Consider the following 17644-nt stretch of genomic DNA (forward strand, 5'->3'; position numbering starts at 1 on the left):
GGTGATGCATCTGTTATTTTACACTCAGGGAAGGTGATTTGTCTGTTCCTTGCTCTGGAGAAGGTGAAGTGCCGGTTCCTTACTGCTGCGCATGGAAAGTGATGCGTCGGTTCCTTACCGGAGAGGAGGTGATGCGTTGGTTTCTTACTGCGTGGAGAGGTGATGCAACAGTTTCTTACTGCCTCCCCTAACCATGCAGCAGGCCTGGCGCTTCAATGCTATGCGACGATCTGGGATGGTGCGTGGGTTCTTGCAGCTGCATAGCAGGGCTTGCCGTCCGAATTAGTGCGGCAATATCAGACTTCGGAGATCGGTGCACTCGATGAAGTGTGCAGCGATTTCTCGAGCCAGGGGGAGGTTTCGTCAGCGATGCATCGGAAACAGGTAACGGATGCTTCACGCTTCTCGTTGTTGCATTTGCTTTCCAGCTCCCATCAGCCAGAACAACTTCCAGAGGACCCAGAACAGCTATAGGCACCTCTTGGCAGGTCAGAACTCCAAGTAAGAACATTCAGGGGAGCTGGGGGTAAAGTCTTTGTGTTCCTGAGACTTCAGAACAGGAGGCAGGCTCTTCTTCAAGTCCTTGGAGTTCTTTCTCAAGCAGGGGACACAGCAAACAGCAAAGTCCTTTTCCCTTTCCTTGGCAGAAAGTAGCCACTGCAGGCCAACCACAGACAGAAAACTGCACAGGGGCAGTATTCTTCCTCAGTTTCTCCAGCTATTCTCCTTGGCAAATGTTCCTCTTGATTCCTAGAAGTGATCTAAAAGTCTGGGGTCTAGGGCCCTCTTTTTATACAGTAAAATATGTTGTTCTCTGTGGCAGAGAAGCTCTATGCTCAGTCAAAACCAGTTCTGTTGTCTCTGGTGCAGCTTCCTGCAAGGAGGTGGAGACAACATTTTGGAAGGCAGACCAGGCCCATTCAGGTGAAAGGAAATCTCCTCTCCCTATTCTAAATGCAATGCCTATTCAGCCCAGCCCTGATTCATTCTGACTCTTCGAAGCTACTGTGCATCCCCAGCCGCTGTCACTCAAAAAGCCAGACAATCAATACACATCCTAGCAGAGGCACACTGGCTAAGCAAGAAAATACCTACTTTCTAAAAGTGGTATTTTGAAACACAAAATATAAAAAATCACCCTCACTAAAAGATGCATTTTAACATTCTCAGTTACATACCCAGGCCCCCAGACCTCGTGTGAACGCCAAACCATGGCACTCTGACCAATCAGAATGCTGCATTGCAGCGTTGTAATAGGCTCGGGGGAACCTGGGTGCTCTTTTCCTTTCCGGAGACAACAGTGGGGAGAGTAGCGAGACACCGAGAGACGTGATGAGGAGCTATGTTTTTTTTTAACTTCAGTCACTCCCCCACCTCTCTCCACCACCCTCCCCCCAATCTGTGTCAGCTGCCACTGTTCATTACTAGCTGTCACCACTGATACATTTCTGTCTTTTTCTTCTTCCTTTACGAACACCTGTATGGGAGCAAAGTGTAATCTTCTAGAACATTTTTTATGTATTCTTTGCTGTTTTGTTTTTTATGTTTACTTCCAGCTTTTTTCTGTGGAGCTTTGACGGACTTGGCTTTTGAAGCTTTCATGGCCTCTTTACTAGAAATACGGTGCCCTTGTTCCCTGTCTCTGAGGAGAGAGGCACTAAGGCAGTTGGCTCTGAGAAAGAAGAGCAAATAGGTTTTTTCAGGAAGAAGGTCTCTCTAATATTATTGCTATTCTCCATCCCTATTTCACACCATGGTGCCCTGCTTGGGTTCCAAAGTCCCTGCAGGAGGACTTGAGCAACATATGATGGTTCTAAAAATTCAGAAACTGTGGCTTCAAAATGTTGACCTTGTCCTCTGATTCTTTACGAATCAAAAATTTAAGAATCACTTAAGAGAATCCAAGATGTGGTCAGAGTTATTTGCAGATTTTTCCATTAAGTATAGGATAGAAGACAAGATTATTTCCAAACATTGTAAGGACTTAGAATACTGAAAATAGTCCCTTGGTAAAGTACAGGATGTATGTAAATCAAGTTCATGTGTCACTGATGTTTTGAAGGCATCTGGACAGGATTCGGTCGGAATCTCATTGACTACAATGGGAGCCTGTGTTCCGAACGCGAGCAGAGGCTCCCGTTGACAAAAGGAGTGATTGGGGATAATCGTGCACCCTGTGGCAGTCACCCCTTGGTGTCTGCCACATTGTTCATTGTCTGAAAGAGGGGACCCATGGGTACCCCCACAGGCCTGATTCAGAAGGCCCCGGGTGAAGGGAAGCCTGCTACAAGCCCCCAAAGACCAAATCCGGTGGCCTTTTCGGTCCGGGCAAACCAAATTGGAAAGGCTGTCTGAATCGTTCATCATAATTGCTCGCTCGGAAACGAGTCCATAGAGCTGTAAGAATCGGCTCCAGAAAGGGTCCATCTCTCGAATGGCTTTTGGAAGCAATTTGGTCAGCGCTTAGTATTTCCAGGCATAGTACTTGGTCGTTCGGAATTGGGAACAAGTCGGTTGGAAACAAGGGCTCCGGATTGGTTTACGTAAAGCCAAATCCGATTCGGAGCCCTTTTAACCAAAATCAGAATTGACCCCTAAGTGTGGTGCTAAAGATGTTCATCATGTGTTTTTGCGAGTTAGAGGGGGTAATAGTCAGGACTTCAGAGCTTTGGGCTAATGCTGGCCTATTTATAGATTCAATATCGACATCCAGCAGTGTAAAATCAGCAGGAAGTGTATCCAACTCTTTTTATTCTCCCACAGGCACCTGGAGATTCTCTGAAGATGTGACCAGAGCGAGAGGTCCTTATTGATGGACAGTTTTAATTTTGAGACTGCAGCAGACTCAAGTAAACAGTCTGTATCTTAGAGTTGCACTGGGTTTCACAACTTTTTTTGCTACCTCCAGTAGTGTTACAATAGGTAATGACTGATGTATGGTGAGGACTATATTTGTAAACATTGCAATGGCTGCTGAGATAGCAGACTTCAGTCCCTGGAGACTCTGCCTAAGGTCCTACTGGTTCATGTCCACTTGAATACAGGAATTCACATTATTCAGGATAAACATCTGAAAAGGTGCCAAAGCATGTTTACTTCTAAAGCTGCGCCAGGCCGTGCACCTTTTATGCAACAGGTCCTCCCTTGTAATGTTGCTGTCAGTAACACTGCTCCAAACTGAGCAATTATAGGTGCCAGGCAAAGCTTATCGATCTGTGACTTAGATGCCCACAAGAGACTTCCAATTGTATATTTAAAAAAATCAAAGAGACAAACATCTTAAAGTACAATCTGTATTTTACAGACTGTTTTCCTTCTGGTCACACTCACCTTTCGGTCCCATCTGTGAATAGGTGTTTGGATGTTGCGGTGATAACATGTGAGGTGTGCTAGTTTGCACATTACCCCAGTCTCTGAAATATGTTCACTAAAACTGGAAACAACATCAGTTCCAATCCCATCTAGCGACCTTCACAGTAACAGCAGCTTCACTGCAGGGGTCATGGGACACACACACCAGAAGCATTACAAGAGTGCATGGGTCACTGTTCTGCAGCCTCCCAACTCACCTCAGTGTGTTAGGTGAAGGCTAGATGTTCCAGAAAAGAACGGCTATCCAAGGTGCCCATAAAGGCTACACTCTGGCAGAACAATGAAATAGACGATACAATTGCAGAATTAGTTGTCCTCTATTGCCATTTAGTAGCAATATGTCGGTGGTCTCAACCAAAAGAAATCGACAGCTGATTACCAGTGGGAATTGGTTGAAACGGATATCAGAATTCCTATATACGAATACATTTGGAAATTGAAAAGTGGCGTTCCCTGTATACCACATCCATGTTCAATAATATGTTCTTCCACAGCCTAGATGTTTCATTAAACCTTTAATCAATTACTGAATGAACACTACTAAACACACTGAAATAATCACACCCTGATTACACATTTGGAGGATTAGCACAAAAAACATGCAAAATATGAAAGTTGTTTTATTTTTCGCAATCACCCCAGAAACAATAGTGTAGAGACATTTATTTTAGGAGGGATTCAGCTGGACAGAACACCATCTCTAGCACAAAATAACAATTAAAATATTGCTGATAATGGAGAAAAATTGTACACAAACTTCTGCTACATAATCCAAGTCCATATATAAACACACAGGGGCATCTGTACAAGCCCCTATCGCCACAGGAACGTCACTTTTTGTGATGTTTCAGTGGCAATCAATCAATCAATCAAGACATTTGTAGAGCGCACTACCTACCCGTAGGGTCTCAAGGCGCTTTGGGGGGGGGGGGGGGGGTGCCGCTACTGCTCGAACAGCCAGGTCTTGAGCTTCTTCCTGAAGGAGAGGTGGTCTTGGGTCAGGCGCAGGTCGGCCGGGAGGGAGTTCCAGGTCTTGGCGGCCAGGTAGGAGAAGGACCTTCCTCCTGTGGTGGCTCTACGGATGCGTGGGACGGCGGCGAGGGCGTGGCTGGCAGATCGGAGGTGGCGTTTGGGAGCGTAGAAGTTGATGCGGTCGTTGAGGTAGCTCGGGCCTTGATCGTGGAGAGCTTTGTGAGCGTGGGTAAGGAGGCGGAAGGTGATTCTCTTGTTGACCGGGAGCCAGTGCAGGTCTCTTAGGTGTCCGGAGATGTGGCTGTGTCGTGGGACGTCGAGGATGAGTCTGGCTGAGGCGTTCTGGATGCGCTGGAGTCTCTTCTGGGTCTTGGCGGGGGTTCCGGCGTAGAGTGCGTTGCCGTAGTCCAGTCGGCTGGTGACGAGGGCCTGGGTGACGGTCTTCCTGGTCTCCGTGGGGATCCACCAGAAGATCTTCCGAAGCATGCGCAGGATGTTGAAGCACGACGCGGAGACGGCGTTGACTTGCCTGGTCATGGAGAGGGAGGAGTCCAGGATGAAGCCCAGGTTGCGTGCGTGGTTCGTCGGTTTGGGTGCGGTGCCCAGGGCTGGGGGCCACCAGGAGTCGTCCCAGGCGGAGGGCGAGGAGCCCAGGATGAGGACCTCCGTCTTATCTGAGTTCAGTTTCAGGCGGCTCGTCGTCATCCATTCGGCTACCTCTTTCATCCCTTCGTGCAGGTTGGCTCTGGCGGCGGCGGGGTCGTTGGTCAGGGAGAGGATCAGCTGGGTGTCGTCGGCGTAGGAGATTATGTTGAGGTTGTGTTGGCGTGCGATGGCCGCGAGGGGGCTCATGTAGACGTTGAAGAGAGTAGGGCTCAGCGAGGATCCTTGAGGGACGCCGCAGATGACTTCGGTGGCCTCTGATTTGTACGGTGGTAGGCGGACTCTCTGTGTTCTTCCGTCGAGGAAGGAGACGATCCATTCCAGTGCCTTCTCCTGGATTCCGACATTGCTGAGTCGCTGCACTAGGGTGCGGTGGCAGACCATGTCGAAAGCCGCGGAGAGGTCTAGGAGGATGAGGGCCGCTGTTTCTCCATTGTCCATCAGGGCTCGGATGTCGTCGGTGGCTGCGATGAGGGCGGTCTCGGTGCTGTGGTTGGCACGGAATCCGGACTGCGATGGGTCGAGGGATCCATTCGTCTCGAGGAAGGCGGCCAGCTGTTTGTTGACGGTCTTCTCGATGACTTTGGCTGGGAACGGGAGTAGAGAGATGGGGCGGTAATTCTTGAGTTCGGTGGGGTCTGCTGTAGGTTTCTTGAGTAGAGCGTTGAGTTCGGCGTGCTTCCAGCTCTCGGGGAAGGTGGCGGTGTCGAATGAGGTGTTGATGATGTCCCGCAGGTGGGGTGCGATGACAGCGTCGGCTTTGTTGAAGACGTGGTGAGGGCAGGGGTCGGTCGGAGATCCGGAGTGGACGGAGTTCATCATGCGGACGGTGTCTTCGGTGTTGACCGCGGTCCAGGCGCGGAGGGTGGTGGTGGGTGGCGTTACTGCGGTCGTGGGGTGCGTCGGTTGAGTGCTGAAGCTGTTGTGTATGTCCGCGATCTTGTTGTGGAAGTAGGAGGCGAGGGAGTTGCAGAGGTCTTGCGATGGGGTGATGTCGTTGTTTCCGGCATTGGGGTTGGAGAGCTCTTTCACGATGTTGAAGAGTTCCTTGCAGTTGTGTGCGTTGTTGTCCAGTCGGTTCTTGAAAGCCATTTTCTTGGCGGTGCGGATCAGTTGGTGGTGTTTCCGGGTGGCGAGCTTGAGGGTGGTCCTGTTGTCCGGCGTGGGTTCCTTTCTCCAGGTTTTCTCGAGGGCTCGGCAGTTCTTCTTGGAGCTCTTGAGTTCGTCGGTGAACCATGGGGCTCTCTTGCTGCTGGGTCTGCTGGGCGGGATCCTCAGAGGGGCGAGTTCGTCTGCGCAGTTGCTGATCCACTTCGTGAGGTTGTCGGCGGCCTGGCTGGGGTTCGCTGAGCTGGCGGGAGGGTGCTGGCTCAGGGTGGCGGCGAGCTGGTCGGCTGTGATCTTGTTCCAGCATCTTCGGGCAACCTGTTGCTGGTGGTGGTGGATCGTCGTTCTTCTGAAGGTGAAGTGGATGCATCTGTGGTCCGTCCAGTGGAGTTCTGCGGCGTGGCTGAAGGTGATGTCTTTGCTGGATGAGAAGATGGCGTCGAGTGTGTGTCCGGCGAGGTGGGTGGGGGTGGACACCAGCTGCTTGAGTCCAAGGTTGGCGAGGTTGTCGAGCAGGGTGCTGGTGTTGCAGTCGTTGTTGTTTTCCAGGTGGAAGTTGAAGTCCCCCAGGAGGATGTAGTCAGCGGAGGGGAGGGCGTGCGGGCTGACGAAGTCGGCGATGTCCTCGCTGAATTGAGTGCGTGGTCCCGGCGGTCGGTAGATCAGGGTGCCTCTGAGGGTGGTCTTCGGGTCGGTGTGGATCTGGAAATGCAGGTGTTCGGCGGAGGGTGAGGTGTTGTCGGTGCTGGTCGTGATGCGGATGGTGTTCTTGTGGATGATGGCGATGCCTCCTCCCACCTGGTTGGCGTTGCGGTCCCTCCGGGTGATCTTGTAGCCGTCTGGGATGGCGATGGCGATGTCGGGCGCTGAGGAGGCGTTCATCCAGGTCTCCGTGAGGAAGGCAACGTCAGGGGCTGTGGCGTCTAGGAGGTTCCAGAGTTCGATGGCGTGTCTGTGGACGGAGCGGGTGTTGAGCAGGATGCACTTGAGGTGGTTGCTGTTGGTGTACGGCTTGGCGGGTGCTGGTGTCGGGCAGGTCCGGATGCAGGTGAACCTGCAGGTGTTGCAGCTGAAGGGTCCGTGGACGCGTCGTGGGGTGGCTCTGCAGCATCCCGGGACTCGGCCGGTGTTGAGTGCGATGAGGGTGGCGGCGGTGTACGTCAGGCGGGTCGGGCGGGGTCCTCGTGGGCCAGGGGTCCTGGCACTGGGCGCGGTCCAGGCGCGGACGGGCGTAGACGGGCTTGCCTTTGGCGCGCCTTCGGCGCACAATCGGCGCGCCCGCTGCGCGTGACCGCTGCGCGTTCGCACGGTCGCCATATATGGCGAAGTGCGCGGCAATAGGGGCCTTGCCTTATGTACAAGGCAGCGTTAAGCCACTCAACGTGTCTTAACGCTGCCTTGTACATAAGGCACCACTTCACGCTATGTTTAGCGTGAAAGGGGCGTGCAGTGGGTGTTGCGGTGGCGTTCCACCGCAACATACATTGTATTCGACGCTGCCCAGTATGCACAAGGGTGGCGTACATAGGAGTCAGTGCCAAAATTAAGACCAGGAAAACCCTGGTCTTAATTTGGCGAAACGGGGAGAAATGTATTATTTCTCCACGTTTTTGCTTTCCCCTTTGTGAGCTGCCTTGTGCAGCACACATAGAAAAAGCAAAATGCCATAGTTTGTTTATGTACAGGAAGGTGTCCCTTCCTATACATAAAAAAGCTTTTTAAAAAAATGCCATTATGTAACTTTCATGTGTGCTGCATGAAGCAGCACACATGAAAGTTACAAAATGGCATTTTAGTATTGTTTATATGCAGGAAGGGACATCTTCCTACACATAACTAATCCACCCCTGCACACAGACAACCTTGCACTCTAGTTCAAGGGTGCCTACGTTGGTGCTAAGTTGATAAACTTAGCAGCAGCATCCCAGGGGGAAACAAATAGGCTGCACCACATTCTTGTAAATATGGTGCAGCCTTGCGTTTCCGAAGTGGCAGAGCGTGTCATTAAGCCCAGGAGGCTAATGACACGCTCCGCCACTTTATTGTACATATCCCTCATAGTGCTGACACACGCAGTATATGTGTGGTGTACATGTGTTTATTAATGTATATCCTCCAAGGCTGGACATGTCCGTTAACAAGTTACATGTGTGATAAAGTCGTTCCATGGGTGTTGCGTGGGAACACCCACAGCAACATCCATGGAACGCCTCTTCCAGGCAAAGTGCTGCGTGCGAAGGAGCCATATTTACAAGGAGAGGAAAAGTCACGCAGGGTGGCTTTTCATCTCCTTGTAAATATGGAAAAGTGAAATGCACCTCTAGCACGTCACAAAAAGTGACGCTCTGGTGGCACAGGGGGCTTGTAAATCTGCCCCAGTGACTTTTTGTATGATTGGCTTTCCAGAATGGGAGAGTCCGTCTTCTAAATTTGTCATTGCAGAGTAGGGGGCTTATTACAAGGCCCTTGCGACACCGGTGCGTCACTTTTTCCCATATTAAAAGTGACACACTGGCGGTGCAAGGGGCTTGTAAATAAGGCCCTAGGTATTTATTTCTGAGGTAGATAAATTGAGGCGGCGTGGGGTTATAGAGTGATGTGCCTTTTGGGCAATGCGTTCTCGTAGCTATATATTTCTTGCCTGAAGCAGTGAGAGCTAAGTGTGATTGGGACTGGAGAGATATGATCAAACTGTCCTGAAGCACTGGTCAGCCTGGCTGCCCTGAGCAATGCAGCATGAGAGCTGGTAGGTGGAGTTTTAACAGTTGCTACTAGTAGGGAGCTTCCATGGTCAAGCCTGGATAGCACAAGGGTTTGCTCCTCTGGGGCTCCTTACCAACAGCAGCGCAGATTAAGATGATCACGTGGTCCAAAGCCCCAATGATGATATCGTTTGTGCTATTTTTGTTTTGCGTATTTATATAGCGCGAACTCGACCCGAAGGTATTGGGGCGCTTTACATGAGCACCGTATTTACATTACACATTCAGGCACGGGGAGATTAAGTGATTTGCCCAGAATCACAGGCTGTGGACGCGACCTCGAGGCTCGAACTCTGGTTTCCAGCACCAAAGTCGGCAGTTTAAGCCGACGGACAACATCCTCTCCCCTGTGGGCCCCAACGCTCGCTCTCGTCCTGCTCCATCAGTGCACAGGCGTTCCCGCCAGGCTGGGCAGTTCAGGATCCAGCGGGATGTCCTGTACATGACTGAAGATGGACACTGTGCTTAATTTCCATACCTCATTAGCTGACGTGCATCCATACTGAGCATGGAAGAGGTTCCCACTTATGTGCTGAAGTTTTTGATTGACAGATGTTTTGAAATTCGCTGTAAATAATGGTTTGCAGCTGCTTTTAGTATCTGAACTAGAGAATATTGCCAGCCTGCAAAGATTCGTAGCTGTTTCTAGTCTTTGGGCAATGATTGGTTATAGGCGAAAAGCCCGCTATAATGGTCGCGTCTTTCCGGTCAGCGTTTGGCTGGCTGCGTCGAGTCTGCTGTTTATTTTTTATTTATTTTTTTATAAACGGTTGGTGATTCCTCTGTGGCCTTAATATGCAAAGAGGCCCATTTGCAAATCGTTGTGATGGCTCAGAGCGGAGCTCTAGGAAAGCCCGGGCATTACAGAAACCTGCATTAGTCCGGCAGGAGCTTTGGCTCTGCGTTTGCTAAGGCGCGCTCATCGCCGATATTTCCATGGTGCTTATCTCCTGCTTCCTATTTCTCCACTTTACTTTTATTGCCTTTTAGCAATAACGTTTCCCAATATCACAGACAGAAGGAATATGGGATATGTGCATTTTATTTGGATCAAAGCCCAGAACGTTTTATTGTTATAGATCCTACTAAAAGCTCTGCAGGACCCAGGACTCACTCGAACACAATACTTGTATTTGCAGACGCAGGAGCAAAAGCAACTCGCACCAAGGATGACTTATTGTTGCCCTTTTTGTGGTACACTCCTGGGTATGGACAGTCAGGGCTGGTCCTAGAACTTCTGGGGCCCGGCGAGAGGGAAGATGTGAAGCCCCCTGTAATATGCATGAGACATCACAAGAAGTGACATCATAGAAAGTGACATCGCAGGACTATTGATCTTATTTGGCATCACTGAAGAGACCTAGTGTGGATATCAGTAACATGAACAAAAAGATAAATATATAAATGAAATAAGTCCATATGTTTTAAAACTGTATTAAAAGGATTACAATTGTCACATTGGTTGGAAAAGCTAGGTGCAGGTCTCACAAAAATGGATATTTTTTACTCCATGTTAACTGATTGTTTCCTGTTGAGGTAATGAGGGGCAGGATCATTCAAAATATAAAATTAAACAAGAAAAAACCCCTCACATCATGGATATTGTTGCAAATTTCAAAAGGCTCTGTTAGTTTTCTATGCCATTATTGTGCGACCTTAGGATGACATTGATACTTAATAATTTAACTTAACCTAAACCCTTTCACCAGTATCCCACAGGCACATGCTAAGACCCGTAGGAGAATCTTTTTTGTGTGTGGTTCTTTACTCGCCAGCATTATGTGAAGTGTAAAAACACAACACATATAATACAAAAATATAAGACACCATTGCAAACAAATAAAGATTGTACTTAAATAAAAAAAGACTTAGAACAACCAAGACCACTACTAAATCATACATTGACTTGAAGGTATGCAGCAGGTTCAAGGGGTTTTCAAATCAACCTTTTTGATTTGGTGTTAGAACTATAGGAAGTGGAAGTGGCTGGTTTTAGCGCTGGTGGAGTCCTGTGTGACAATGTTTATTGGTGCCCCCCAATGACTCCCTCTGTTACAAATTCCCTCACTGCCATCCTTTAACAGTGCCCCTTAAGTCTCCATAACCACATTCTCGCTCAGATGCATTTAATTTGATTTAAAAGCGCCACTGATACTAGTGTAGGGCCTCAGAGCACTTTATACCACACCCATTACACAGAGACAATCAATCATGCGTGTGTAAATCACTTGATAGGAAATGTTACATAAGACAAGACTACAATGTGTAGGAGTCACATGACAACCATACTAGTAGGCAGTATAGTTTAATAGTGATTGGTCTGGAGAAACACAACCTCAGAATTTAGAATGTAATACCATGGTTGGTGGTTCCCTTTAATAACCAGAAATGATTTCTATCTAAAAGAACCCATTTTGCAACATTAAGATAATCAAAGATGGGGGGAAAAAAACATAATGCTTTATTTTATACCTTGCAGTTTGCATGCAGCTCTAAAATGACTGTTAAAAGCTTACTGTTCTATGTTAGGATTGTGACTTATACACTGCAAGTAACAAAAGGATCTCACTGACAGAATTAGTAACCTACTGACCTATTATACATTATGTGCACTTTGTGATCTGCATAGTACATGTCCTTTGCAGCAGGTACATTAACCCTTTGTGCTACGTTTTCATGAGTTAAAACTTCCACTTCACAAAACTCAATCTCTCTCTAGGAAGAACATTGATCACTGGAGTTATCATGGCATTTTTATTGTTGCCGAAAATTGCTGGAGGCCAGGAAGGAGACAGCAGGTGCTTTTAAAAACATAATATTCTTGCAAACATAATACCTTAAGTCGATTTCAGCACTCGGTGCGATCTCACCGGTCGTACCGCCCTAGAGCCGGCCCTTCTCAAAGGTCCTGGGACCTCAGTGACAGAGTCACTGTTGCTCTAAGGTTTGCTGCTTTGTAGGTCTGCCCACAAGACTGGAGGTGAACTTCCGTAGGGATTGTAGTGGACAGGCCTTCAAGGTTAACCCACAGTTGCAAGCACTAGGGTCCACCTGCTGGAGCTGAGGCACCAGGGCTTCTAAAGTCTTGTGGCTCCTTCTAAGGCCTAGCACGGGAATGTGCTCCATCGAGAGAGTGGTCTGGTGAACTCGTCATGAGGCTGAACCTGGTTCCCCAGTACCATATTCGTCATCTCTGATGATAGTGCCGCATCCTACTGAGAGAAACTCGCACTGCCTTCAACTACTACGCAATTGTGCCCCGCTATAAACACCTGGATGCGACTCAGTTCAAATTACGCACTAGAAAGGTGTAATATGCTGCCCCAAAAAAAAAAAGGTAACAACATCCTGGAAAAAGCAAACATTCCAGGGAATGCAAGATTAAGTAGCACATGTGAAATGCTAGAAGGAACAACATGGTTACTTTAACGCTTTTGCACTTATTATTCAGGAATCAGTAAGTGCTTTTGACATGACTACAGAGCTAAGAAGGGACCAGTTTCAATGTCCATTACTTATATCCTTACAAAACATGAGCTGTATGGTTGAAAAAGACCACATCGGTGAACACAGAGCCACTGTATGCATTTTATTTTCCAATCCACCCATCAACCATGTATTGCAGTGCATCAAGGAATGGTACACTTCCCCACCCGGGGAAAACAATGTTGTTAAAAGAAATACGAGTAGACAAAAGTAGCGCTTCACTGGCAAACTCTGTAAAGTGGCGCTAATGTGTTTTAGTTGTGAATAAAATCAATCTGGCCACTTTGTGACCCACTCTTACTTTATTTAGTTATTTTTCACATTTTGAATCATTTATTTCTCTGCGTCCCGAGGCTGCACTTTGGAATGGAAAAATGGGCAAAAAAGAAATTTCCAATAAAAGTGTTTTTCTTTTTTGGATACATTTCACAGAGGAAGAAATAAAGGAAAGTCAAGGAAAGAGGGAGTAGTGGCTGCAAGGCCCAGGGAAGGGTGCCCCCACATCTGCTACTTGCAGCTTGCTCCAGTGCTTCGACGAGGTCCAGGGAAGGGGGCCTCCTCCCCTGGGCCTCGAAGCAGTAATGTGGCCTTTAGCAAAACACTGCCCTACCACCGGCAGTTCTATGTATGTTTTAAATGCACATTCACATAAAAAAATCTTTGCTATGGGTTATGCAAAGTTTAACAAAAGCCAGTTGATCTGGCTGCTCCCTGCACCCCTCACCCACTTCTCCTTACCTGTGTCCAGCTGGTCCTGGAAACAAAGGGGCCTTCTGTCACCTAGTAACAAAATGCAGAAAGGGCACCTAGGATGGACGGTACTTAACAGAGGCGCTGCCCCGCCCCTGTCTGTGCCGGCCCTATTCTGTTTGTTCCTTCCCCCACCCCTGCATCCCCAGGAATGCCACCACGCCCTGACCAGCAAGGTCAAGGCATCTCACATTTGTAATGCGATTGTATGAAACAGGGGGCCCTGGAGGAGCAGGTGGGCTAACTGTGGCCTTTCACAGTGAGGCGGGGCCCCCTGATTTTTAGCCGAGCGCGAGGCCCTGGGCAGCTGCTCACACTGCCCATGACTAGCGTCGGCCCTGTCTACAGTACACTAGAGATATTCAACAACACAAGAGCAGGCACTGAGGTAAACCACTTTCCGCATCTTCCAAGATGGCCGAAATGACAACTTGTCACGTCAAAGTTCATGAGTGGAGTCAAGACAGGGAAGTGACCATCAGGTAGCAGAAAAGGGCAAGTCAGCTATGTCCTTTTCAAATCTCCAAAGAAACATGAAACTGTTTTTGGGGAATTTGTTTTGAGTTTTTTGGGTGAACAGTATCAATCTATTTATAGGAACAACACAAAACACTCTAACTTATTCACCAATTCATTAGCAATCATAGGGGCTTATTAACAAGCGCCTTGCACCACTTTTCTGTCATTTTTAACATGGTAAAAGTGACGTACGGGTAGCGCTAGGGGCTTGTAAATATGCCCCATAGTGTTTGGGAGATTCTCTACTGAAATTTGCATTACCATAGAAGGGCAGCAATGACCACTGTTTAACAAAAGAAGCTTTTGCAAAGACAATGAGATTGACTGCTTTATGGCATGCAGTGCGGCCTTGTGAATGTCCCCAAAGTCAAATCAATTTTTCTAAAGTGCAGGCAAAATAAACTGAAAAATAGTTGCTGCAGAAACAAAGGATGGCTTAATTTTTCCAGAGCATCTGATTTTATCTTTGTCAATGTTTGCTCTTCAGTGCTGCCTAGCCACTCAACTCCCATTTGAAGATGCAAAATAGTCCATTATTTTTTAAAGTGCAAGCGGAAGTACACACTCAAACATCCAGTAGAACATCGTTGAAAATTGAAATACTCCTACGGATTAATCCAAGATGTGATTGAGAATGTTTGTAGCTAATAGGTTAATGCTCTGAAGCAAAAAAAAAAAAAAACAGATGAAGGAGCACTACTAAAAACCCCAACGTAATTTAAGGCTAAAATATGTTCACCATGAATGGTACAAGCATCATACATATCAAACATAACAAGCGATGAAATACTGATTACAGGGCATGACCTACACTGTATAATTTAACTGTTTAATTAATTAGAGAAAACAGAGTTTAGGGAAAGTCCTACAGTTCTTATAAAACAGAGTCATTTGTTTAATATTGGGATAACAGGTCGTTTGCATTAGTTAAAATGGAACTTAATTTAATCTTCCATAGTGATTGATTAATAACTGTTCCTATCAATATTATTAACTAGCTGTCACTAGATGTCTGTAAAATCTGTTCAGTTGCAAACAATTTAGGTTAGGGCCAAGCTGTGCTTGTTTGGATGACATCTCTGTCAGTGCCCACGCACATGGCCTCTAGAGTGTGAGTCTTCTACCCTAAACCCCAATTTCAATAGTCGGCAGAGACAGCCTGAATTCAGCTGCTGTGCAGTGAATAAAAGGCTCTTCTTGGGCTCTAACCAATGCTTACGGCTCAGCTGGCAATTAGGGTTAACTAATTTGCAATTTCACTGGCAAAACTCAGCAAAGCTCTGAGCAATTTGGAAGGAACGGCTTCCCTTTGAGGAGAAAGCAACCACAGAGATCAATAATCAGTCATGCATAGCGTTAGCCAGTTGTGTGTTTGGCACAGGCAGTATGTACCAAGGACCTGATTAAAAAAAAGTACTGGTCTTCCACCTTTTGATTTCTATAGATTTTCACATTTTGATGGACTCACAGATATCACCAGGAGTATAGCTTAGAAATGTTGTGTGTGGAATATTTGCAGTTCTATCTCTGCTCTCTTTTAATACATCTTGTAGACGTCAATCCAGCCCACATTGCTAATTATCAGGAAGTGTGCAATTATGCAGTCAACCATTTTCTTTTTTTCTGTATTGAAAACATTTTCTCATGTGGCAAAACGGCTTCCCACAATTGGGGATGTGTGTGATTAACCCTTTACTTTTACCACACAGAGGCACTTTATTGACGGCGATGCCCGGGCATTCCATTCCCCACAATCCCTAAGCAGCCTGAGATGCTACCATCACTGAATCCGCGCCAGGAGGCGCATTTAAGGCAGCTCGGGCTACCGCAGCGTGGGAGCCCTTACTTTTATTGCACAGAGGCAGTTTATTGACAGTGACGCCCGGGGACTACATTACCCACAATCCCTATGCGACCTGAGACACCACCGTCCCTGGGTCCATGCCAGGAGGCGCATTCAAGGCAGCTCGGACTCCCGTGGCACGAGAGCCCTTTACTTTTACTGCACAGAGGCACTTTATTGACGGCGAAGCCCCTTAGACTCTATTCCCCACAATCCCTAAGCAGCCTGAGCCGCCACCATCACTGGGTCCGCGCCAGGAGGCGCATTTGAAGCAGCTCGTGCTCCCGTGGCATGGGAGCCCTTTACTTTTACCACACAGAGGCACTTTATTGACGGTGACGCCCGGGGACTCCATTCCCCACAATCCCTAAGTGACCTGAGACACCACCGTCACTGAGTCCGTGCAAGGAGGCGCATTTAAGGCAGCTTGGGCTACCGCGGCGTGGGAGCCCTAAATTTTACCCCACAAAGGCACTTTATTGACGGCAACACCCGGGGACTCCATTCCCCACAATCCCTAAGTGGCCGGAGCCACCACTGTCACTGGGTCCGCGCCAGGAATCACATTTAAGGCAGCTCGGTGGGAGCCCTTTACTTTTACCGCACAGAGGCACTTTATTGACGGTGACGCCCGGGGACTCCATTCCCCACAATCCCTAAGCGACCTGAGACACCACCGTCACTGAGTCCGTGCCAGGAGGTGCATTTAAGGCAGCTTGGGTTACCGCGGCGTGGGAGCCCTAAATTTTACCCCACAAAGGCACTTCATTGATGGTGGCACCTGGGGACTCCATTCCTCACAATCCCTAACCAGCCCAAGCCTCCACCGTCACTGGGTCCATGCCAGGAGGCGCATTTAAGGCAGCTTGGGCTCCCACAGCATGGAACATGTGTGGGCGTGCGTGGGATGTGCACGGGCGGATCCGTGCCGTGCCTGAATGAAGCCCAGTCCAAGGGCAGGCCCGACTGGGCCCATTCGCGACCCCATGAGGCTGGGCCCTGTCTCTTGAATTTGGTGATACAGCCTCGTCCCCTGGTTGGCTACTTGTTACTACAGGTAAGAGGATGGGAAATTAACTATGCCACCGGCTAAGGACCATACACTAACTTCTACCATCACTAGCTTCCTCCCTACTGCCATGGGGGCCATTAGTAGCGAGATTAAATGTGTGGAGGAGAGACCGGGGGCTTCAAAGCAGGCTCTACACACAAGCTCACTGGCAGAATCAGTCAGTCCATCACAGAGTCAGCAACCCAGGGTTTCTAACTGGCTGAATAGTAAAGATTTATTCAGGAACATCAATAATGTTGAACAAGTATCATGGGTGGGCACACAACCTAAAATGGATCTAGGTGATTGTGTTGTTGTTAACTTTAAAAACAGGTCATTGATTCACTCCCTTATGGATAGGCTCTTTTGGAGTATCAAAGCAGTCTGCATCTTGTCTACTAGATGGTGGCTGTCACTTTTATCATAATCCATGTGGTAACATCTTTAATTTGCTGCTTTACATTTTTTCTCTTTTTCTTACAATAGACCTCATTCAACCATTAGGCCCAGATCATGTCTCTTTTATGGGCAGAGGTCAAGACAATCTCATTGACTTCATTGCCCTTTCTGAATATTTTAAACCCAACTCTGTGGCTTTTTCTATCCTCCGGGTTTGCTTCAGTGACCACTTTCCACTGGCCATTTATTTGGAGACCCAAACTGGCTATTTTTCTGGGAAAACTAATTTACATCCTATAACTCATAATACAAATAAAGGCCCCATGCACAAGTGGTCTACTGTTGATCCAGATTCCGTCCCTCAACGGATTCTGATCACCAATATGAGACAAATTTTGAAGGGTCTGGAATGTAGTATAAATCCCCCATCCATGTTAAAGGCTTTTGCCGTAATAACTGAGACTATTAATGCTGTTTTACGATGTGACAATAGACCAAGAACCCGGAAGCAACGTAAATGGTTCAACAGTGACTGTTCACAATCTCATAATAATCTTGTAAAGGCACTGAAAACAAAACGCGGGATAATTTAGTGGTAAAACATCTCCGAAATAAATATAAACGGACTTTAGAAAAACACAAACTGGACATAAGAAAAGAGTCCTGGGAACAACTGCATGAAGCATGTCAAAATAAAGACTCTTCTGGAAAACTGTTAAC

Source organism: Triturus cristatus, chromosome 4_2 (genome assembly GCF_964204655.1).
Source record: "Triturus cristatus chromosome 4_2, aTriCri1.1, whole genome shotgun sequence".
Classification (NCBI taxonomy): Eukaryota; Metazoa; Chordata; class Amphibia; order Caudata; family Salamandridae; genus Triturus; species Triturus cristatus.